Consider the following 19,899-nt stretch of genomic DNA (forward strand, 5'->3'; position numbering starts at 1 on the left):
TGTATGACAAAGCAGTCTATTCACTCCAGATAAGAGTGAAGGAGGTTGAGATGTATAATTCATTTCACATACATTTCTCCTCCAGACCACCCCCCCCACCCTTGAATATAAAGGGGAGGAAGTTCCATCCTCCACATCCCCACCCACAACCTTGCATTCTACTGGTCTCTTTGATTTCTGCCCTTGGGAAGTAGAGAGAGCCACTATTGCATACTGGGATGCCTAAGTGGGGTTGAATTTGGTTCATCCCAAGCAATTGCACTGCTGGGACTTTGCTTATGCTGTACTATAACCTAGTCGCACCCAGTGATGCATCAGCTATGCAGGTATTGCATCCACACCTAGTGGGTGGGAGAATGATTTCCATATCCTTTAGCACCTTGAGAAATGTCTGCAAATTGCTCGGCACACCACAGTGGAATGACTCACATGACACACTACCACTTTCTCAGCAGCTTTCAAACGCCTAACTGTAGTTCTCCGGCGTTCTCTTTTTGGTTGCAAAATGCAAGGCACTGAGCTTTGACTGAAAGGAAAGCCCTATCTTGGGGGCAGAAGTTGCTGTATATCTGATCTAAATTTACATTAACCTCTGCTGGGATTTCTTCTTTTCCTGGACACTGATTTGGTAAGGAGGACAAGTCGGTTTAATGATGGCCTGGCTATGGCGACTCTGAGTTATGAACCTATTTTGAGTAATTTTGAATTATTCTGTATTTAATTTCCTTAAAGGAGCAAATTAACCAGTTTATTAACCTTTTTTGACACTAAAACTTCATCAAGGGAATAGAACAGAACACATTTGTGTGGCCTCAGGTAGTGACAGCAGAAAGGTAAATTCATTAGTAAACAAAGAGTCTAAAACAAGATAATCATGAGAGCAAGTGGCCAGACTGTTCAATGTGGGTAACTTTGCTCTTGTAATTAAAAGAAGTTTTAAGCTTAAATGCTCCAAAACCCTATACATTCAATCATCTCACTTTTCACGGTGCTATAAAGATGTTTAGTTACCTCTATCTCTTACTAGATTATAAACTCAGGAGAGTATAAATTTTATTAATATTTTTATGCTAATTATTATCACTGTGCTATCCTCAATATCTAAAAAAATACTCTTCCGAGGCAAGATACAATGTTGGATGTATCCTTGGTCTTTGGAGTTTCTGGCTTATATCCCTGACAATTCATCAGGAAATCTATTCCTTCAGTTATATTACTAAAGTTTAGACATCAAGATCATAAGTTTCCCCTCCCTCATATAATTTTCTTTTTATTTCAGGAGAAAGTCAGTCTACATTGAAGGTAAAATCCACAATAAAAAAATATCATAAAACAAACCTACACAAAATTTCATTATGATTAGAAATATTTCTATATTCCAATAAATGGCTTCCTTATATGAAATGAGGGTGACGTATAATAGCTAATATGCACGTACTGTTGCCTATTAGTCACTATTCCACATTTTAACTTATTTAATCCCCCAATCATTCCCATTACATAGACACTATAATAGCCTTACTTTACAAATGAGGACGCTGAAGTAAGAAATGGTTGGTTAATTTGACTGTGGCTCCACAGCTAGTGACTGGCAGGTCAGGAATTAAAATCTCACACTGTGAATGCTGGTGTATTAAATAGTGTACTGCCCCCTCATTATTACATTATATTAGAACAATCAAAGAAACCCAGGCAAATCTTTCATGCTCATTAAATATTGGTCAACTTGATTTCCTTTATTAGCATTTGAATTTCGAGATTTGAGGGTTAGGATACTGAAATATTATTAGGTTTGGACCTAAGACAAGAATATGGATAAAAACATGTTACCTCTTTAAATTCCTGAAGCAAAGCTCCTTGTGATGTGTGGCACTGGGTATGTTTTTGTGGATGGAGAGGCCTTTGAACATCATTACACTGTGACTACATCAATGTGGCAAGGAAAATTCCTGCTGTATAAAGAAGAACATTGGAAATTGATAATCCATAATTCAAAACAACTGTTTGGTTTGTATGTTGACTTAACTAGTAAGTCCAGTGCAAGGTTTCCCAATTTTTTGAGCATAAGGACTCTTTTCATGACCAAAATATCTTATTGCACATATGATAATAATTGAGTTTTAAATAATTGAGTATTTAAATTAAATTACTTAAGTGGGTTAAAAATACAGAATCACATAATTTCTGTAATTTCTAAGAAAAGTTAACTTACAGAGATCAAAATGATTATGGAATCAAGAATGGATATTTTTTGGAAGCGTGGAGAGAAAACTAGAAGAAGTGGGGTGTTGTGGTCAGGGTAAGGTGATATCAATGCAGGGGTAGGCTAAGCTGCTTCCAATTTCCAGAGCGACCACTGGAGAATATGGTTGAGGTGCAGAAAATCACTGGAAAAGAGCAGAGATGGTCTTGTAGGGCCTGGAGCTTACACCACAGGGGAAGATCTTTAAAAAAGAATACAAATGACAAAGTAACTCCCAGGGCCTTGGACAGGGCATATGCAAATAAAGGGGGGACCCTGAAGCTTCAGCCTTATTAGTTTCAAGGTAAGGTCAATCCTGGAGATTTTAAGAGGTTGGAAATGAGTCACCAACGAGGGTGCCAAAGTTTCTGTTGTGATCCCATCCTTGAAGTAGAAAGGCAGCCTGGGAACCATGTGTCAAAGCCTTCAGTGACTCAGGGGGATGAATGAATGAGAATTATCTACATAGAAAGATTATGGAAGAGCAAGAAGACTGTCATAATGAATATCTATTGTGTGCTCAATATGTGGCAGGCAAGCTTCTAAGCACTTAATTTATTTAGTCTTCATAAGAGACAATGAGCAGATTTTTTATTTTAGGGATCAGAAACAGGTATTGGGGGAAAATTTAGTAACTAACTTGTCCATGACTACACAGCTAAGAAAAGGCTGACTGGGCCTTTGAACTCCAGCCTTCTGGCGCCTGAGTCTGCATCTTCAACAACTGTGCATACCAACCATATGATAAACCGAATGGACAAGCCTCGAAGGAAGAATACTGGCCATGAAGGTAGGGGACTAAACTTCTGTAGATTACAGTGGAGAGCAAAAGGATAATTACCTTAAAACATCTTAGAGTGAAAGGAGGAACAATCTCCTTAGTTCATTGTCTGGTTTTCACAATGCTTGCCATTACAGATGGAATTTATCTGTTTTGGCATTGCAAGGACAAAACTGTTTTTTTGTTTGTTTGGTTGATTTAGTTTGGGTTGGTTTGAACTTACTTTGGTTTAGTGAGAAAACAGCTGGAAAGCCACCTTGGATGTCCTCAGATGGGTTAATAATTTTTGAGGCACTAGAAGATCTTCCCATTTTCCTAAGACAGAAGTACAGGATGCCCTAGATTTTCCCTAGGATGTAAGTACTGTGTCTACAATTAGAAAAATAGGCAGGTAGGTCTATTGTTGGGAAAGTAAATAAATAGTGATATTTTGACTTCTAAATCTTAAGGGAATCTTGAGATAGAGAGATTCCCCCTGCATCACCTATGTTGGCCATAAATACTATCACATGTGTTCTTCTAAGGCAGACAGAGATTTCTCTCTCTCTCTCTCTCTCTCTCTCTCTCTCTCTCACACACACACACACACACACACACACTCAGAGGGTGTGGGGAACAGGTGATGTGATCACAAAGGCAGATATTGGAGTGAAGTTGCCATAAGCAAAAGTGCTGGAGCCACCAGCTGGAAAAAGCAAGGAACGGATTCTCCCTTAGAACTATGGAGGGAGCATGGTCTTGCCAACAGACACCTTGGCTTTAGATTTCTGGCCCCAGAACTGAGAGAATAAGATTCAGTTGTTTTAGGCCACCAAATCTGTAGTAATTTGTTACAGGAACCACAGGAAATGAAATATACCACATCTATCAAAGGGGTAGCCTGGGAGGGAGAGGAGTCATTTTCCCAGGGCATCCATGGTGGCCTGTTTAGGGACCTGCGTCCGGAGGAGTTCATCTTATCTGTCAGACTGACAGGATTATTTGCCAGTAGCCTCACCTGTCCAGCGTATGGGGCTACTTGTCCTAGCTGAACTATGTGGCAAAGAAGGGTGAACAGAAGGAAATCAATCAGACCCCCCCGTCCTGACTACTTGAGTATGGTAACCTATCATCCTATCTCAACTGTAATTGTATGATATTGGAGAAATATCATAATCTTTCTATGCTTTCCCAAACCAGGAAAATTTGCTTCAGAATCTGTGCTTTTTCTTATTACACTCTGATGGCTCTCCAGTGAGCTTCTTGCCAACGTGACAGGTGAAAGTTTAGATTGGTAAATTAAGAACTAGAGATACATGGCTTATTTGCACTCCAAGTTTATGGAGACATCCATAAGTGTCCCATTTGTAATTCTAATTTTGACTTAAGTGGCAAAAACAATTCCCTCAAAAAGATATTTATGTGTTGGGGGGTTGAATGACACTATGAATTTTTTGCTTGGTTCTCTGCCCTGCTTTTCATTTTCCATTACAAATGAATTTTTAGAGATACTCTGCTTTCCTTCTCCAATTTCTCCGTAGGTCAGTCAAAGAAGTGTATTGAAAAAGCTCCCTTCTCTAGCAATTAACATCAATTTTGACTCAGAATAGTACTTTAATCCGAGACTGAGGCATTGGGATTAAGTTTTAACTTGCCCTACCTGCCATTCAATTAGAATACTCTTTTTGAAGGTCACTTAGCCTTCTTTAATTATTTCTGTTTCCATTAGTGTTACAGAATAGAAATTTACTGATCTTTCTGGTGGGCATTTTAGTTTATGTAAGTTGAGATTTGGGAATTCATTTGGGTGAAATGAGATGCTGGCTAAAACTCAAGGCAAACATTTTGCTGATGCTCGAACCTTAGGACCAAAAAAAGTTTACACTCCCTGGTTTCCCTAGGGAGTGGGGATTGAGAAAACCACAGAAAATAGCTATTCTTGGAAACCCTGCTGCCAGGCAAATGCCATAGGGCAAAGCTAGCTTCTCCTCTCATAGCCAAAGGGTGAGCTAGCTCTGACTGGAACTGCTTGGTCAGGTCTTAGAATCCTTGGGACTGATTGAGAGGACAAGGAAGAGGCCAGGCAAAAAGAAAGTTGACCGGAATGGCTCTTAAAATTCAATCCCAGAATAACTGCCCAGTTTAGGTCTCTCTCAAACACTGTTGACTTCCTGGAAGCCCTCTCTGATGCTTGGGTACTCTTCTTATGTACCATTTTCTACCAGGAAATATGGAGACCATTTGAAGAATTATATCTGTCCTAAAGTTACTACTTGAAATGGACTTTGGTGGTTTGGAACTTAAGATAATTTTTATTTCCATTCATTTAGGATCTGGGAAAGAAACTGCACTGTTTTTAAATAATTTATCTGATAATACTGAAAATATTAAGGGAGTGTGGTATAATTTTCAATAACTACAATGACACCTTTCCTTCAGAGACTGGGGTGACTTGGTGCCCATTTTCATTGTCTTGGTCCTTTCTTGGGTTGATGTTATAGGGCAGGTTTATGTTCTCATTAGGACAAACTGCAATTCACTACAATGCTATATTTACTACTCAACTAGTCATACTAAAAGCCTCATTTCTTAAATGGCATGATGAACGGGGATCAAGGTAAAAATCATGATCACAAAATGCACTGTTTCTGAAAACCTAGAGGAAGACAAAAAGATCAAAAATCTAAGTTCAAGGCTCCTTTGGAGGAGAACTTCTGCAGGGCAGCAGATTGCTTGGGGTTGGATTTTGATTTTCCTAGGGAGAGAAGTAAGTTGTAGACAGTGGATTGTCTACTATTGAGACATTCTTCCAACGTATTAGGTGTAGCATTTAGTGCCTAATATATAGCAACACACACACACATACACACACAGATACACAGCAAATGCGCATTATCCTTAGCCATTTATCTTTGAATTAGCATGTCTCAACTCCAGGATCTGATGTTTTAGAAATGTTTCGATTACATCATAAGATGATGTCCTTCCTTGATATATATTTAGTTTTCCTATAATGTACTCTACTGGTTTGGAGCTTCCTTTGATTCCTTTCCAAAGTGGACAAACTTTTCAAAGGCTTTTTGTGTGATGCTGCAGTGGATAGGAAAATGCTAAAGTGATGTTAGCTACTAAGTAAGGGACTGGACTGAGCAGATGCAAAAGAAGAAGGGAAATCATTGATGGGACTCTCCAGTTAGCCAAGGAAGATAGGAAAAAAGGGGGCAGGGGATCAAGAACAGGTCTGGAGGAAAAGGAAAAAAAAGAAAAAAAAAAAAAAGCTGAGTGGAACCCTGTTGGAAAAGGAGCCACGCTCATGTACCTTGAAGTCAGTAACCCAAGTGGGAAGAAGACCAGAAATAGTTGAATGGATTTATTTTAAATAGTAAGATATAATTAAATAATAATGATAGAATGGATAAGGGTGGAAAAATGAATAGGATCATATGTTATATGTATAAGTATGTTCTTGGTGGGCATTATTGAATATTTAATGCCATATGAGCTTTATGGGATGTTACACTAAAAGTGTGTGGTATTGTAAGCAGTTGGAAGTTAAAAAGAAAAAGGGAATAATGATTGTTGTTGACAAGTTTCTTTTTGAAGTAGAGATATTATGATCATGTTCATGAAATGAAAGACAGCATCTGTGCTACCTATCTAGAGGCTTGTGATTTCTTAACATATGATGAGAAATCTTTAAAAACAAAAAGGTAGCATCATTAATTACTTGCTCTCTATTCTAGAAAATTCCTGAAAAACCAGGTGGCACAAATTGCTCAGAAGAGGTGAAAGGGTTTTTCATAATCCAAACAGGAGGAAGAAGGGGAAGTGTGGGAGTAATTACTGAATAAAGATCACTGAGAAAGGACGCTCTCCTTAAGGAGGGGAACAGTTCATTGGTGACTTTTTATAGGGAAAATTCTTAAGTGGCTGCTGATAGCTAACCTTTAAGATATGAAGTGCTTTGTGGGAACTATATACTGGCTGGCAGGCAGGGCTTGGGGCAATATTGATCTCAATTTCATCTGAACCCACCCCTACTTACCTGAAGTTTTTCATTGCTCTAGGTCAGGGAAGAGTTATATAGGGTTCCTGACTATACTGAATTCCTAAAACTGGGTCCTGATGCTGAGAGAGAGAGAGAGAGAGAGAGAGAGAGAGGAATTCTTGTACTTTTAAGTCTGATAGCTTAAAGAAAGGGAGATATATATGAAGAGGAGCATAAAAAGAGGAGTTGAAGACTGGAAGGACGTACCAAGAGCTAGAAATACACTTGACCCTTTTGCTGCCCACATGGCTGCCATTTTAATCACTACTTGACTAAATGGTAGAAAGCAATTACAGTAAGTACTCAATTTAATCACTTTGCATCCATACACAGACCCACAGGGCTTCACTTACATATTTCATCACATAAAGTGTCCACAGTTCTCTGCCTTGCTGAAACAGATATTTCCTGCAAGGATTTGTAGATGATTTTCTGACTTACTTTCTCATCAGATAAACCCATTGTTTCATATTTCTGCTGTTTGCTTAAGAAAAAAGGGCAAGGCTAGCTCAGGTTTTGCATACTATAAGATTTTCCATTTGGAAGATCAAGACTGCATCTTTATAGGGCTCCAACTCCCACCCTTGGTGATCTCACTCCAGTGAATAAAGCCCGAGGTCGGTTGATTATTAAAAACAAACAAACAAACAAACAAACAATCAAAATGCTCAGTCCAGGCTTTTACTGCTCTGGTGTTCAGTGGCTTTATATTGTGACTGTTCCAGATTGTGCCCTTCTCCCAGCCCACATCAAGCTGATTTGCAAATTTACACAATTGGCCAGAAAGAGAGAATCACTGATGACTCAGTATAAACCCATCACCACTCCTGGAAGATATAATTCATAAACACATTCCTTATTCAAATTTAGTAGCATTTTATAGGCAGGAGATAAGCATATTATCTGAGAAAAGATTCATGCCCATTTTGTTTAAAAATCTGTTTCATTATTTCACAGCCACACTTCAGTAGGTCAGTCTATAATAGCTTCTTCTTGGCCCTTAAAATGATTCCTTTGCTTCAGCTTTATAGAGAATCTGAATGAATTATTCACGGATACCTGTGGGCATTAAGAAATAATGGCCTAATTCTTGAATAAAGCTAGTGTTACCTCCTTAGTCATACCTGCAGAAAGAGTGTATGCTTATTCCTTTTCCAGAAACACTTTCCAACCTTCTCTCCTCCCCGTTCATTCAGTCTAACATTTTCATCCTGGGGTTTCAACTGAGATATAACTTTCCCTGTAAAGATCTCCTTCTCTCCTTCCCATACTCTAATAGCGCGTCAATTGATCCTATTTCATCTTATAAAATTCTTTGCCCTTCCTTCCCTATCACATTTACCATACTGCACTGTAATTATCTGATTACTTATCTGCATCTATATTTATAAATAATGAGGGAACTGTTCCCATTTAATCTTCATTCCCTAAGCTAATGCTTAAAAATAGTAGGTGGTCTAAGGAAATCTTGAACAAATAATAAATATCATTGAGAAATCAGTATATGCCAGATGTTGCTCTAAATGTTTTACACATATTAGCTCATTTAAATGTTACAATAACTCCATGAGTTATTTACCATTAATATTCCCATTTTACAAATGGGGAAAACTTAGGTACAGTGAGGCTTCATAATGTTTGCAAAGTCTCCAAGCTAATAAATGGTGGATTAGGGTCAGGACTCCAAAGGAGAGGGCATAGGGTAGGCAAAAAGTAGCAAGTGTCACTACATACAAATGCACTATGGATTATTCAAATTATCTACTAATATTTGGAGATCCTGAAAGGCATGTTTATATGAAAAGCTCATCAATACATTCTATTTCACAAACTGGATATTTGGACTGGTATTTGGAATTTTATGCATTTAATACACACACACACACATATAAATATATGTATTCCTTTAAATTTATTTTTTTTCATGCACGAAAAGCAGATACACCAAACCATTTCCTCTCCAGTTCAAGCTCAAAATCAGCAGGCATAAATCCTTTAGTGTTAAGTTATGTTATTTTTTGAGACTGATATGACACGTCCTAGATTTCAGAAGTAGATGCTGCGGAAGACTGAAGGAATTCTTTTCCTTTATATTATTTTTATTGGTCCTTAGGATCACTATGTTTTCTGCTGAGATTGTGTACAACCAGAGCTTTTGGATAGGGGATGGGGGAGGGGATAGAAATCTTCTGCATCATGAGGAAACTATTTTCATCCTTTCTCCTTTTAAAGGGCTAGATTGTTGCCACAGAGGGAAGACAAGCACCACCGAATGAATTTTTGAGTAAAAAAAAAATTTATAGGACATAAAGATTAAGGGGGAGGGGGAGGGGCACGGCCATCTGATTAGAATCAGATCTGGATTACTGCCACCTAGTGATCTGAGACAACCATCTGCCCCCACATACTCCCAGGAGCATACTCATCAGAATAAATGTTTGCTGTGGCTTCCCCGCCCCCACCCCCAGATATCCTAGTGACAAATTGTTCCTGTAACATTTTTAAGGCCACCCACCCATGATTAAAAAATAATAAGAGGAGAAAGGAAGACAGCTGTGTAGGATTGGGAAAGAGAGGAGGGAAAACAGCAGGGGAAACATCAATATAAGGCAGACACACCAGAACACTCATGCAAATAAGATGGAGAAAAATAAAAGCAAGATCAAAAGCAGTGCTAATTAAAAATGATTGGTAGTAAGAGAAAATGGAAAAAAAAGTTGATACAAAGATAACCAGCATGAAAAAAGAAAAATTTTTTAAAGCAAGAAATAGAAGGCAATAAAACTTCGAACTCTCTGTGAAACTGTGAAACCACCAAACATAAAAGGACAGAGGAAGAAACACTCAAAAAGATGAAGCAAGAATGGCTGATAGAAGAAAGTGGATGGACTAAGAGATTAGTCTTGGGGTAGAAGATTTGAGATTTTTTTCAGAGTATCACATTATATTTATTTTTAATATTTTTAGGATAATCAAGGGAGTATAAGGTTATCATTTTTTTCTATTAAATATAGTTGGGGCTATCCAGTATCCTTGATGTGCAACTCATTTCTTTCTATTTTTTTTCCATCTGTGAAAACCAATTGTCTTTGATATTTTTTCCTTGCTTCATCAAAATAGTTTTAACTACCTTTGCTCCCTTGAGATGCTTTTGAATTTGTATCTGGAATTATGTGGATGTAGTGCATCCCACACTGAACATTTATTTAGGGAATTTTATTTTTATAGCATCGACTGTAACCATATTGAGAAGCTATACCTTAACGATGTATGTTTAGGTGATTATTGAATATTCAGATAACTTCATCATTCAAACCAGGGTTCTCAAGGCGTAAAACAATAACAAAAGCAATAGCAACAGTAATAATACCTAACGTGTATCTCACTTCATATTTTAAAAAACACTTTAACATACATTATCTTATTTTATTCCCTGAACAATGGTGTTTGAAAGACAGGGCTGGCATCATCACCCATTTGGTAGATGTGACATTTGAGTTTTGAAATATATATGAGCTTTCCCAAAGTACTCAGTGAGTGTCTTGTCATCTGATTCTAACTCTTGCAGCAAATATCTTTTCATCACTAATCTTTGTATTCTATTTGAGAGAAGAAAGAGCTACATTTTGTTGTCATTGTTCCAAAGTCTAATAATGGAATGGTAAAGAGTTTAAAGATGGTGTGGACAAAACTTGGAAGGAGTTATCACTCCCTCGCCTTTTAATGGGAATTCCTATGTAGAAGGATTGTTTCCTTCTCCCTTGAGTGACTCATATATTTTCCAATTTTCTAGGCAGGTTGTGAAGGAATTTATTGAGAAGTCTTTGCCTTAGAGGCTTTCCAGCTACTTCTATGGTTTCTTATTCCATTTCTAGATTCTATTGTACATTGCCATGCTAAGAATATTACTCCCTTTGGTGATATACATGAATGCACTTATAAATTAAAAATAATTGAGGACTTCAATCTTTTTGAATGTCTCACCTGTACAGAGTACTATACAGAGCCCTATTGGGCACAGGGAAATAAGCAGGGGCATCTGCTTTCAAGAAGCTTTCCATTTATAAGTAATAGACAGTATTGAAATTGTGATTGGAAAGACATCCATTCATTTATCTATTCAATAAATAATTATCTGGTGTCAACTATGTATTTAGTCCTATGTCTAAGCACAAGGACACAAGGCAGATACCACCCTGCTCTCATGGGGCTTATACTTTAGGGAAGTATGACATGAATATTACTTTTGCTCCTATACTAGGGCATCTACCCATAACTGGCTATCAATAATTCCAACTATTTCTCAGACTTAACTTTTTTCTATTTAAGATAAAAGCAGTCTTATAGCAGCCTCTTTGGTGTATAGCTCTGCAACTTCTACATCTGAAATCTAGGACATTTACTTCTGTTTTTCAAAAAGAAGTATATAGCTTGGCTTCCAACAACTTGTTTTCAACCTGAACTAGAAAAAAAAAATGACCCAGTTCATCAGATTTACCTAAAATGGAAGGGAACAGTGATGTAAATTGGTAGGCAAATGTCTGGCCAGTTCAACTAGATTTTCATGGATTCAATGGCATTTAGATCTGCAAGATTTAGGAGCTCCTGGGTGGCTCAGTGGTTGAGTGTTTGCCTTTGGCTCAGGTCATGAACCCAGGGTCCTGGGACCGAGTCCCGCATTGGGCTCCCCGTGGGGAGCCTGCTTCTCCCTCTGCCTATGTCTCTGCTTCTCTCTCTGCGTCTCTCATGAATAAATAAACAAAATCATAAAAAATAAGATCTGCAAGATTTAGTCCAGTGTTCAAACTTTGTAGATCAGAACACAGTTATGTAGATGGAAGATAAGGGGAGAAGCAAAAAGATAAATTGAGAATACTCTTCAGCAATCCAAGTAAGAGTATTAGGAACTCATTTTGGTTGTCAGTTGTGAAATTTGAGAAAGAAGAAGACAGAAATGAGAGATCATGGAGATAAAATAGAACTGATTGTAAGAAACAAAAAAGAGAACATGAGACTACTAGGAGATTTTTAAGCCTGGGGTCATTACCAGAAATATGGACCACAGAATGAGGAATGGTTTGAGAAGAATTCATAGCTATATAGGAACTACATTGCTGTGGGACCCAACGACTTAAAAATAATACAAATAAGTCCGTGGGATGTTCTGGCTGAATCTAAGCAGGGGTTGTGAGGCCACGGACCCTACTCTCTGCCTCCTCAGGTCCAATAAGCACGTGGGCTTTTGAGGGAGGGAAATGGAGGACATGGTGGAGCGTCCTCTTTGATCTTGCCACTGGGACTGAATTTATTACTGACAGAGAGAGGGCAAGCCATGCCAATAAGTAAGGAGACATAAAAAGAGGAGACAGAGAAGAAAAACCTTCATTACATCTGAAATACTGACTCAGCCCATGTGAGACTAACCCTAGGGACTCTCAGGAGTATGTGTGGTTAGGAGTATGGGAAGGAGCTCTCTTGGGAGCTGGAGATCTTTCATTAGTGGATGTGGACAGAAACTAGGAATTGTAAATTATTATTATTAATGTGACTTTTTTTGCTGACAACAAGTAGATGAGCCTTGTGAAATCTGGGCTATAAATAACAAGAGCCTCCAAGATTTAAATGATTAAATCTACACATAAGGTAGCAGACTAGAAATATGAACAATGAATTCCATGATCAATAGGACTGAGGTTTAATTTGACACATCTAAAGACATATGTTAATTAAAAGAGAAACTGGTCATCCATGAAAGCCTAGAGGGGGGTACCAATAATCTCCATTTATTGAGCGCTTGTGAAATATGAGAGATTTTGTTAAATATTTTATATAATTATCTTACTAATCCTTGTAACAGTTCCCAAAGGTAGAGAATATTCTTTTTTTATTTTGCATATGAGGAAACAGAAGACAGAGAAGACAAGAAACTTACTCAAGTTTATACAGAGCTAAAATTAAGAATTGTTTAAGAAAGAGGAAGTATAGGTCAATATATTTCAAGTATCACGGCTCACAGTGGAAGTGGTTAGAGTGGATACGACGACCAAGCCCTCACTGTTCCAAGCTCAAACATTCAGTCAAGGCACTGTGAAAGCAAAAGCAAAGATAAGTGCATTCCTAACTTTAAAATAAGTATAATCTAGGAAGAAATAAAATATACACAAGCACACCTATGTTAAATAGAGAGCAGTAACATAAGAGTTAAGTGGGTGTTACAGATAATAAGCATTATAAGTTGCAAAGGCATTAAGGTATTAAGGTATTAAGGAGGTCAGGTTTGATTTAGGCTAGGGAGGACAACTTGGCATCTGTAATGGAAAGTGCAGCCGACTTGAGGTCAGCTTTTCCAAAGCCTAGGTATGTGATCATGAGCAGTCACTTTACATTTCCACCTCCACTGCAGCTTCCTCTGCTATAAAATGAAGGCTTTGCATTGGATTCGTTAATTCATTCAGAACATCCTCTTCAAGTGTCCAGTATAACACACAGAACCAGGGATATTAGATAAATAAGACCTGGTTTTTGTTCTCAAGAAATTTACTGCCCGAAGGGGAGCTCTAAATGCAAATAAATGACACTCTTCTAAAATGATAATCACTACGATGTAGTTATAAACAAAGCCCTGAGAGGGACCCAGGTCACCCACGGGTAAGGAAACACTCCAGTGAGACCATGTTTGGGTAAATGTTGAACTGTGTTGCTGGGTGAATCAGGTAATGATAGAACCTTCCACACAGGAAAGAATTGTGTGGATCTTTGCTAATGTCTCTTGCAGCATTAATATTTCATATGTCTTTGCTTCTGCCTTGTTTGGAGGAGGAGGAAGGGAGTGAACAAATGTAGAGTAGGAGTATGCGTATGAATTAATGAAGAGAAGAGAGAAGGAAGAAGTAACTGCCTGGGCTTCTTCAAATCCCTAATATGTGTTCAATGTGAATGCCATGAAGGAGAGTAGATAATTAAAACCTTTGCTGCCTCTATGGCATCATACACCACAAGGTCTTAAAGATACTGCAGTTACAGTATTTGTGCCCCTTGTCAACACTGAGGACTACCATCCAGAAGCAGTTATGTGTCATGCTTAAGAACTTGGGCTTTGAGGGGTGCTTGGGTGGCTCATTCAGTTGAACTTTGGACTCTTTTTCACCTCAGGTCATGGTCTCAGGGTTGTGGGATGGAACCCCACCTGGAGCATCATGTTGGGCTCTAAGCTCAGCAGAGAGTCTGCTGGAGATTCTTTCCCTCCTTCTTCCTCTCCCTCTAGCCTTCCCCACTTGTACTCTCCTCTTTCTCTCAAATAAATATATAAATAAAATCTTAAAAAAATTTTTTTTTTATGTATTTGAGGGAGAGTGGGAGAGAGCATGAGTAGGGCAGAGGGAGAAGCAGACTCCCCCCTGAACAGGGAGCCCAACATGGGGCTGGGATCATGACCTGAGCCAAAGGGAGATGCTTAACCGACTGAGCCACCCAGGCACCCCAGTAAATAAAATCTTTTTTTTCCCCAATAAATAAAATCTTTAAAAAAGAAAGCAACTCAGGCTTCGAGTTAGATCATACAAGTTCACATCACAAAGTCCCTGTATACTAGTTGTAAGATCCTAAAGAAGTTAGACCCTTTTGGGCCTTAATCTTCTCATCTGTAAAATGGGAATAATAACACTAGCTACTTCCTCTTGTGAGAATGAAATGGGTTAGACCTATAAAGTGCTCAGAGCCAGCCGGTGCACAAAAGCATCAAAGTATTTTCAGTGTTAATGGTGTTATCACCTGTTATTCTGTAGCGTGCCTACCATGAGGGATGAGGTGAGGTGCTGGGGATATGTTTCCTTGGTGAGTAGCCTCAGAAGGCTTCCCTGTCTATCCTTCAATAAGGATGGCTTAGAGTACATTTACTTAGTCATGACACAAAGTCCGTTAAGTTAGGCCCTATTCTAGGCGCTGTGGGTCATATGAATGGAAAAATAAGACTTGAAGTCCAGTATTTCCCAAACCAGGCAGTTATATTTCATTATCAAATGCATGCGTTAGAGTTCAGAGGAGGCCAATGTCACTTCCGCCTGGGATATCCAGACAATACCTCCTGGGTGGCATTGGAAGTGTAAAATGATAGACATCTCGCTCAGGATTTGTCTCAGCTGGTTTGTGCACTCCCTTTGCATTCACAAGCCTTTCTTCCTCCCCACCCCTAGTGCTTTTGGAGCAAAATCTGAGCCAGCCGACCCAGGATGCTGGAGGAGAGTCAAGGCTGGGAAAGTATCATGGACTGTGTTAGCAATCAACAGAAAAGATATTTTTAAACAAAAGAAGTTTTCCCAGCTTCCAAGAAAAGAAACAAAAGGCTTTTCTGAAATGAATCCTGGTAGAAACTGTTCTTCTTGTTCTGTGACTTCTATGTCCCTTGGACAAGTCAGCACATAGAAATGGTTATTTTCCTGTCGACATCACCGCATGGGGACCTCTCCTTAGAATGGCATAAGGGCATTAGTGCTCAATCCCATGCACCGCTCACCCTCCAATGGCAGTGACTTTCAGAAACAATAAAGATGTCTCTGCTCGGTCTCGCTCTCTCTTGATTATACTGCAGGCACAACCTGTGTGGGGAAACAATCTCCTGGATCATACTGAAGGTTCGCACAGATGGAACATTAGTGGGAGGAGTTGCCAGCTACTTCCCTGCCAACTTGTTAGTGCTGGAGACATTATCCTCTTGTTTTGCCAGTTTAATAGAGGATCAGTCGTAAAGATTCTCTGTAGGCTCAGCAACATAATTATTATCTATGGTCTCTGCATTAACTGTGAGAAAACATCATGGTCTGAATCTGCCTAATTTCAAATGCCAAGCTGTGCCCACATTCAGCCCACAATCGAACCTGAAAACTCGATATATCCTTAGCATTGTTACTGCTCTCATGGCGGGTGTGAAGTGTGTGTTTGCCCAAGCCATGCTGTTTAACTCTTACTGTTCTGCTTCTGTGTATAAAGGTTGCTTCCTCTGTTCCCTGGACCCTTTCCAACACCAGTGCCCTTGTAATTCAGAATTAGTAAAAAGGTAAAAATCTGTGTCACATTTAGTTCTGGTACTCAGTCCAGAAGTGCCAAGCCCCTGAAAATTTGGAAAACAAACTTCTTAACAGATGGGCTACATAAAGTTTACAACATGTGCAGTGTGGGAGGTAGTATGGCTCTGGGCGAGAAACAGAAGACTGGAAATTTAGGAGCTCAGAGTTTTTGAATTTGCTCTTGTTTTTTGCCTGTAGGCATATCACATAAGCTCATAGCCTTCATTTGTCTTACATGACCTGATATCTTAAACTTATAAGTAACTAATAAGAAATCGGGCAAAGTTTCTCCTACTATGACACAGCATCAAAATGCTTATTGCTACTGCTGGGATTATATGCAGTTGGTATCAAATTGTTACTAATAGGTAGCTGCAGGATCTAGAAAAATCCACAATGTGATTTTTAGGAAGAAAAGATCTCTTTCTTTGAGGGCAAGTATATAACTGGTAAGCAGTCGTCACATGGGAAAGGATGTTGCCAGCCTTGGAAAAATCATGATAAAGATTGGATTGTGAATTCTACTAGATTTTTTTTTTTTTTCAATTAGGCTCCATGCCCAAGTTAGGGCTTGAACTCATCATGACTCTGAGATCAAGTCATAAGCTTTACTGACTGAGCCAGGCAGGTGCCCCTGGATTGTGATTTCTAAAGCTGAGTCAGCTGAATCCGCACTGCTCCTTTTACATGGCCTCTGGAAACGGAAGATATGTTGGAAATTGTTTAGAACCAAATTATTATGACATGAATTTGCTAATAGTCTACTAACAAAGTTTCTCAAACACGGATGATCATCAGTTTTATTCAGGGGCCTGCTGATTGGGAAATTCTAGAAGGAGAGCTAAGAAATCAGTATTCTGAAAGAGTTTCTTAAATGGTGCCAATGACCAGTCATGCTTGAGATCAGTCACAATTCACAAAAGTATGTGAATCAGTAAGAGTTTTTGACTAAATTGAGGTTGAAATTCCAAAGCCTACAGGAATATGGGAGCTGTCATTTAAGAGGATGGAGGACTGGCTTAGGAGAAGAGGGGAGAGAGACATGAACGTCAAGAAGAGGAATCCAAGGGTCAGCCTACCGGGAAATAGAAAGGAAGTTGCAGAGTCATTGTCCAGACCACGAAGATAGAATATGAAATTCAGCAGTGTGAATAGAGAAAGGTCTCTTCTCTGTGAAGAGACCCCTGAGGTCTTCCCAGTGTACGGGCCACCTCTCTGTAGAACTCCTTACATTCCACTTCCATAATGGTAGTCTCCCGTTTCTAATCCATCTTCCAGAATGAATTTAGAGTGCCCTCTCAAGAGCAAATTCAAATTTGAACCATGGCACTGCCCTGTTTAAAGCACTCCAGGGGCACTCATTTCTCTCTGGATCAAAGACCAAGCTCTGTCCTGCATAAGCAGGATTTGGCATACTTCTGCAGCCAAACTGTGCTCCTTTTTCTTATTGTTGATCACCTTGTAGGCATACTGACTTTTTGTCACTCTTAGGACACACCAAATTCCTTCCTACCTTGGGGTCCTCACACATATTGTCCTTTTAATGGCAACATTTCTCTGTTTTCCTCCACATTCTCCGTCACCACCACTATTCACCTGGCAGGTTTCTGGTCACCTCCAACAGTACACATGAGAGACCACCTATCCAAGGAGGGCTCCTCTGACCATCCAGCCTGAATTAGTTTCCCTCATTATACTGACAGGATACCCTATGTTTTCTTGATAGCATGAATCATAATTTAAAACTTTATGTTTTAAAGTTGCTTACTTGCTTGACTGTTTAAACTCTACAGGAGAGAGAGAGAGCCTTATAATCGCAGTCTGTTTCTTTCATCACTGTGCATATGTGTCTTCCACAGTCCTAGAACATAGTATGGGCTCAACAAATAATTGTTGAAGTAATCACAGATGTTCAGAGGCCCAAGAAAATTAAGGCAAAGTAAGAAAGATGATTTTCCTTATTAAGTCCTTTAGTGTGCCATGCATACTATGCCACACACCTAATGGTATTGTTCAAAGTGTTATGGGGGACACAGAAATGAATCACATGGTTGGAAAAGACAGATGTGTAAGCAAAGATGTGTAATAATTGGCAGAATGAAGCAAGTTGTATGACAGAGGCACAACATCTAGGAGGAATAATTAATTTTGCTTTATAGAGCCAGGCAAGTTTGGCCAAAGGGGGAACCTTTAAACTGGGCCTGAAAGCTATACAGGATTTCTAGTCGTAGAATGTAGTGAACAATGAAGTTTCTGACTTCCGTTATAGCCTCCTTCTGTTAAACTGAGTTCCTCTCTATTCTGTTAGGTTGAGATGCTCATTAGAGGAGGGGAAAACAAAACAAGACAAGTCTCTAGCCCACTAACCATAGCTGATTGGATTTGAATTGATATCCTGTTCTAAGATAGTCAAATCTCCCTTCCGGAGATTTGTAGTTGAGACTTGAAACTTCCTGGTGGCTAGTGGCTGATGCTGGACCTGTTAACTTAGTGTTTAAGGTGACTATATCATTTTCCTCTGTTCACAGAGAGGTAGGGAAGGCTGGTCTAGGTGTAGAGAGAAGAGAGAAGAATATGTAAGAGGCAAGATGGAAAGAAAAAGAAACAAAGAAGAGAAGAGACGGACCTGACTGCCCTGATTCTCTGTAATTTCCCAGATTCCATTTCCAGTGCCTGGTGGGTCCCTACTTTATCTCCTTCAATAAGCTAGAGTTAATGTGTTTCTGTTACTCTAACTCTTTAATGAAGACAGATGAAAAAGTGAGGAAGGAAATTACAAACAAAGGAAAAAACTGATGATCTACATGTTCTCCTGTTTCACTGATCTGATGTTTGAGTACCAGGAAGATGAGTAAGTTATTGATAGAAACCTGGCAACTTAAACTACCAATTACGGAAAGGTAAAAATTTAAATGCAAAATAATGTGTGACTTACATTTCCAAGTGGTAATCAGGATGAAAGGGTGGAGAAAGCACTGGAATTGAGGTCATACATGTCAACTAGGCCAATGACTGGTTATATAACGCTTGATAAGTTACTTGATGTCGCAAGGCCTCAGGTGGTAAAAGACAAATGTATGTGAAATCTCTGTTCCCACCTCACTCAAAAGACTTGATAGCAACTCAAAGCATTTTGACTGTCTGGCAATTTCTAGTTTCTCTACTTTCTTTTGTACTCTGAAATTGAGTGCTTGCCCTGATTTCAGGTCTTGTTTTAGGGGCCGTGACGCCAACATGCATAATTCATGGCTCCTTTCCTCGAAGATATCACAGAAAGAAATAAATGGCATAAGAGAAGTGTAACAATGAATTACTATACAAAAAGATATTTTCTATAATGATATGGACAACATTCCACAGAACTGTTTAATTCTGCTTGGGCTCAGGATGTGGGGCAGGAAAGGGCTTTAGGGAGGAGGCAACATCGAACTAGACCATAAGAGAGGGGCTTTCTGGGCTGAGATAAAGTGTGGCATGTGCCATTTATCAAGTCACACCCCATGGTTCCAGACTCACCCTTCATTGCCTGCTCACCCTTCATTGCCTACAACAATAGAGATGGTCTCTCGTGTCATTTTTCTTTGCCAGCTGGAAGGATGTTAAGCTTTGTCCTTTGTGGGTGCTGGAAAGAGACTGAAAGAAGAAAAGCATTCTGCTTCCCAGTGCCGAGGTGCTTTCTGAAACAGGTGCAATCGACTTTTCCAACTTTTGACTCCTCCAGGGCACAGCAGCCAGTGGCACCCAGAGGCCAGCAGCACTCACTGGCCGTTGGCTGTCCCCAGTGGCC

At 39.2% G+C, this 19,899-nt stretch overlaps 1 long non-coding RNA gene across 1 annotated transcript; it reads left to right on the forward strand.

Moving 5' to 3' along the window:
- The first annotated feature begins 448 nt into the window (after positions 1-448).
- Positions 449-15,519, forward strand: LOC140602196 (uncharacterized). Its single transcript, XR_012005167.1, has 3 exons — positions 449-628; positions 2,901-3,032; positions 15,243-15,519. It is a non-coding gene; the product is annotated as an uncharacterized lncRNA (long non-coding RNA).
- The last annotated feature ends 4,380 nt before the right edge of the window (positions 15,520-19,899 follow it).

Source organism: Canis lupus, chromosome 13 (assembly GCF_048164855.1).
Source record: "Canis lupus baileyi chromosome 13, mCanLup2.hap1, whole genome shotgun sequence".
In the NCBI taxonomy this organism is placed as follows: domain Eukaryota; kingdom Metazoa; phylum Chordata; class Mammalia; order Carnivora; family Canidae; genus Canis; species Canis lupus.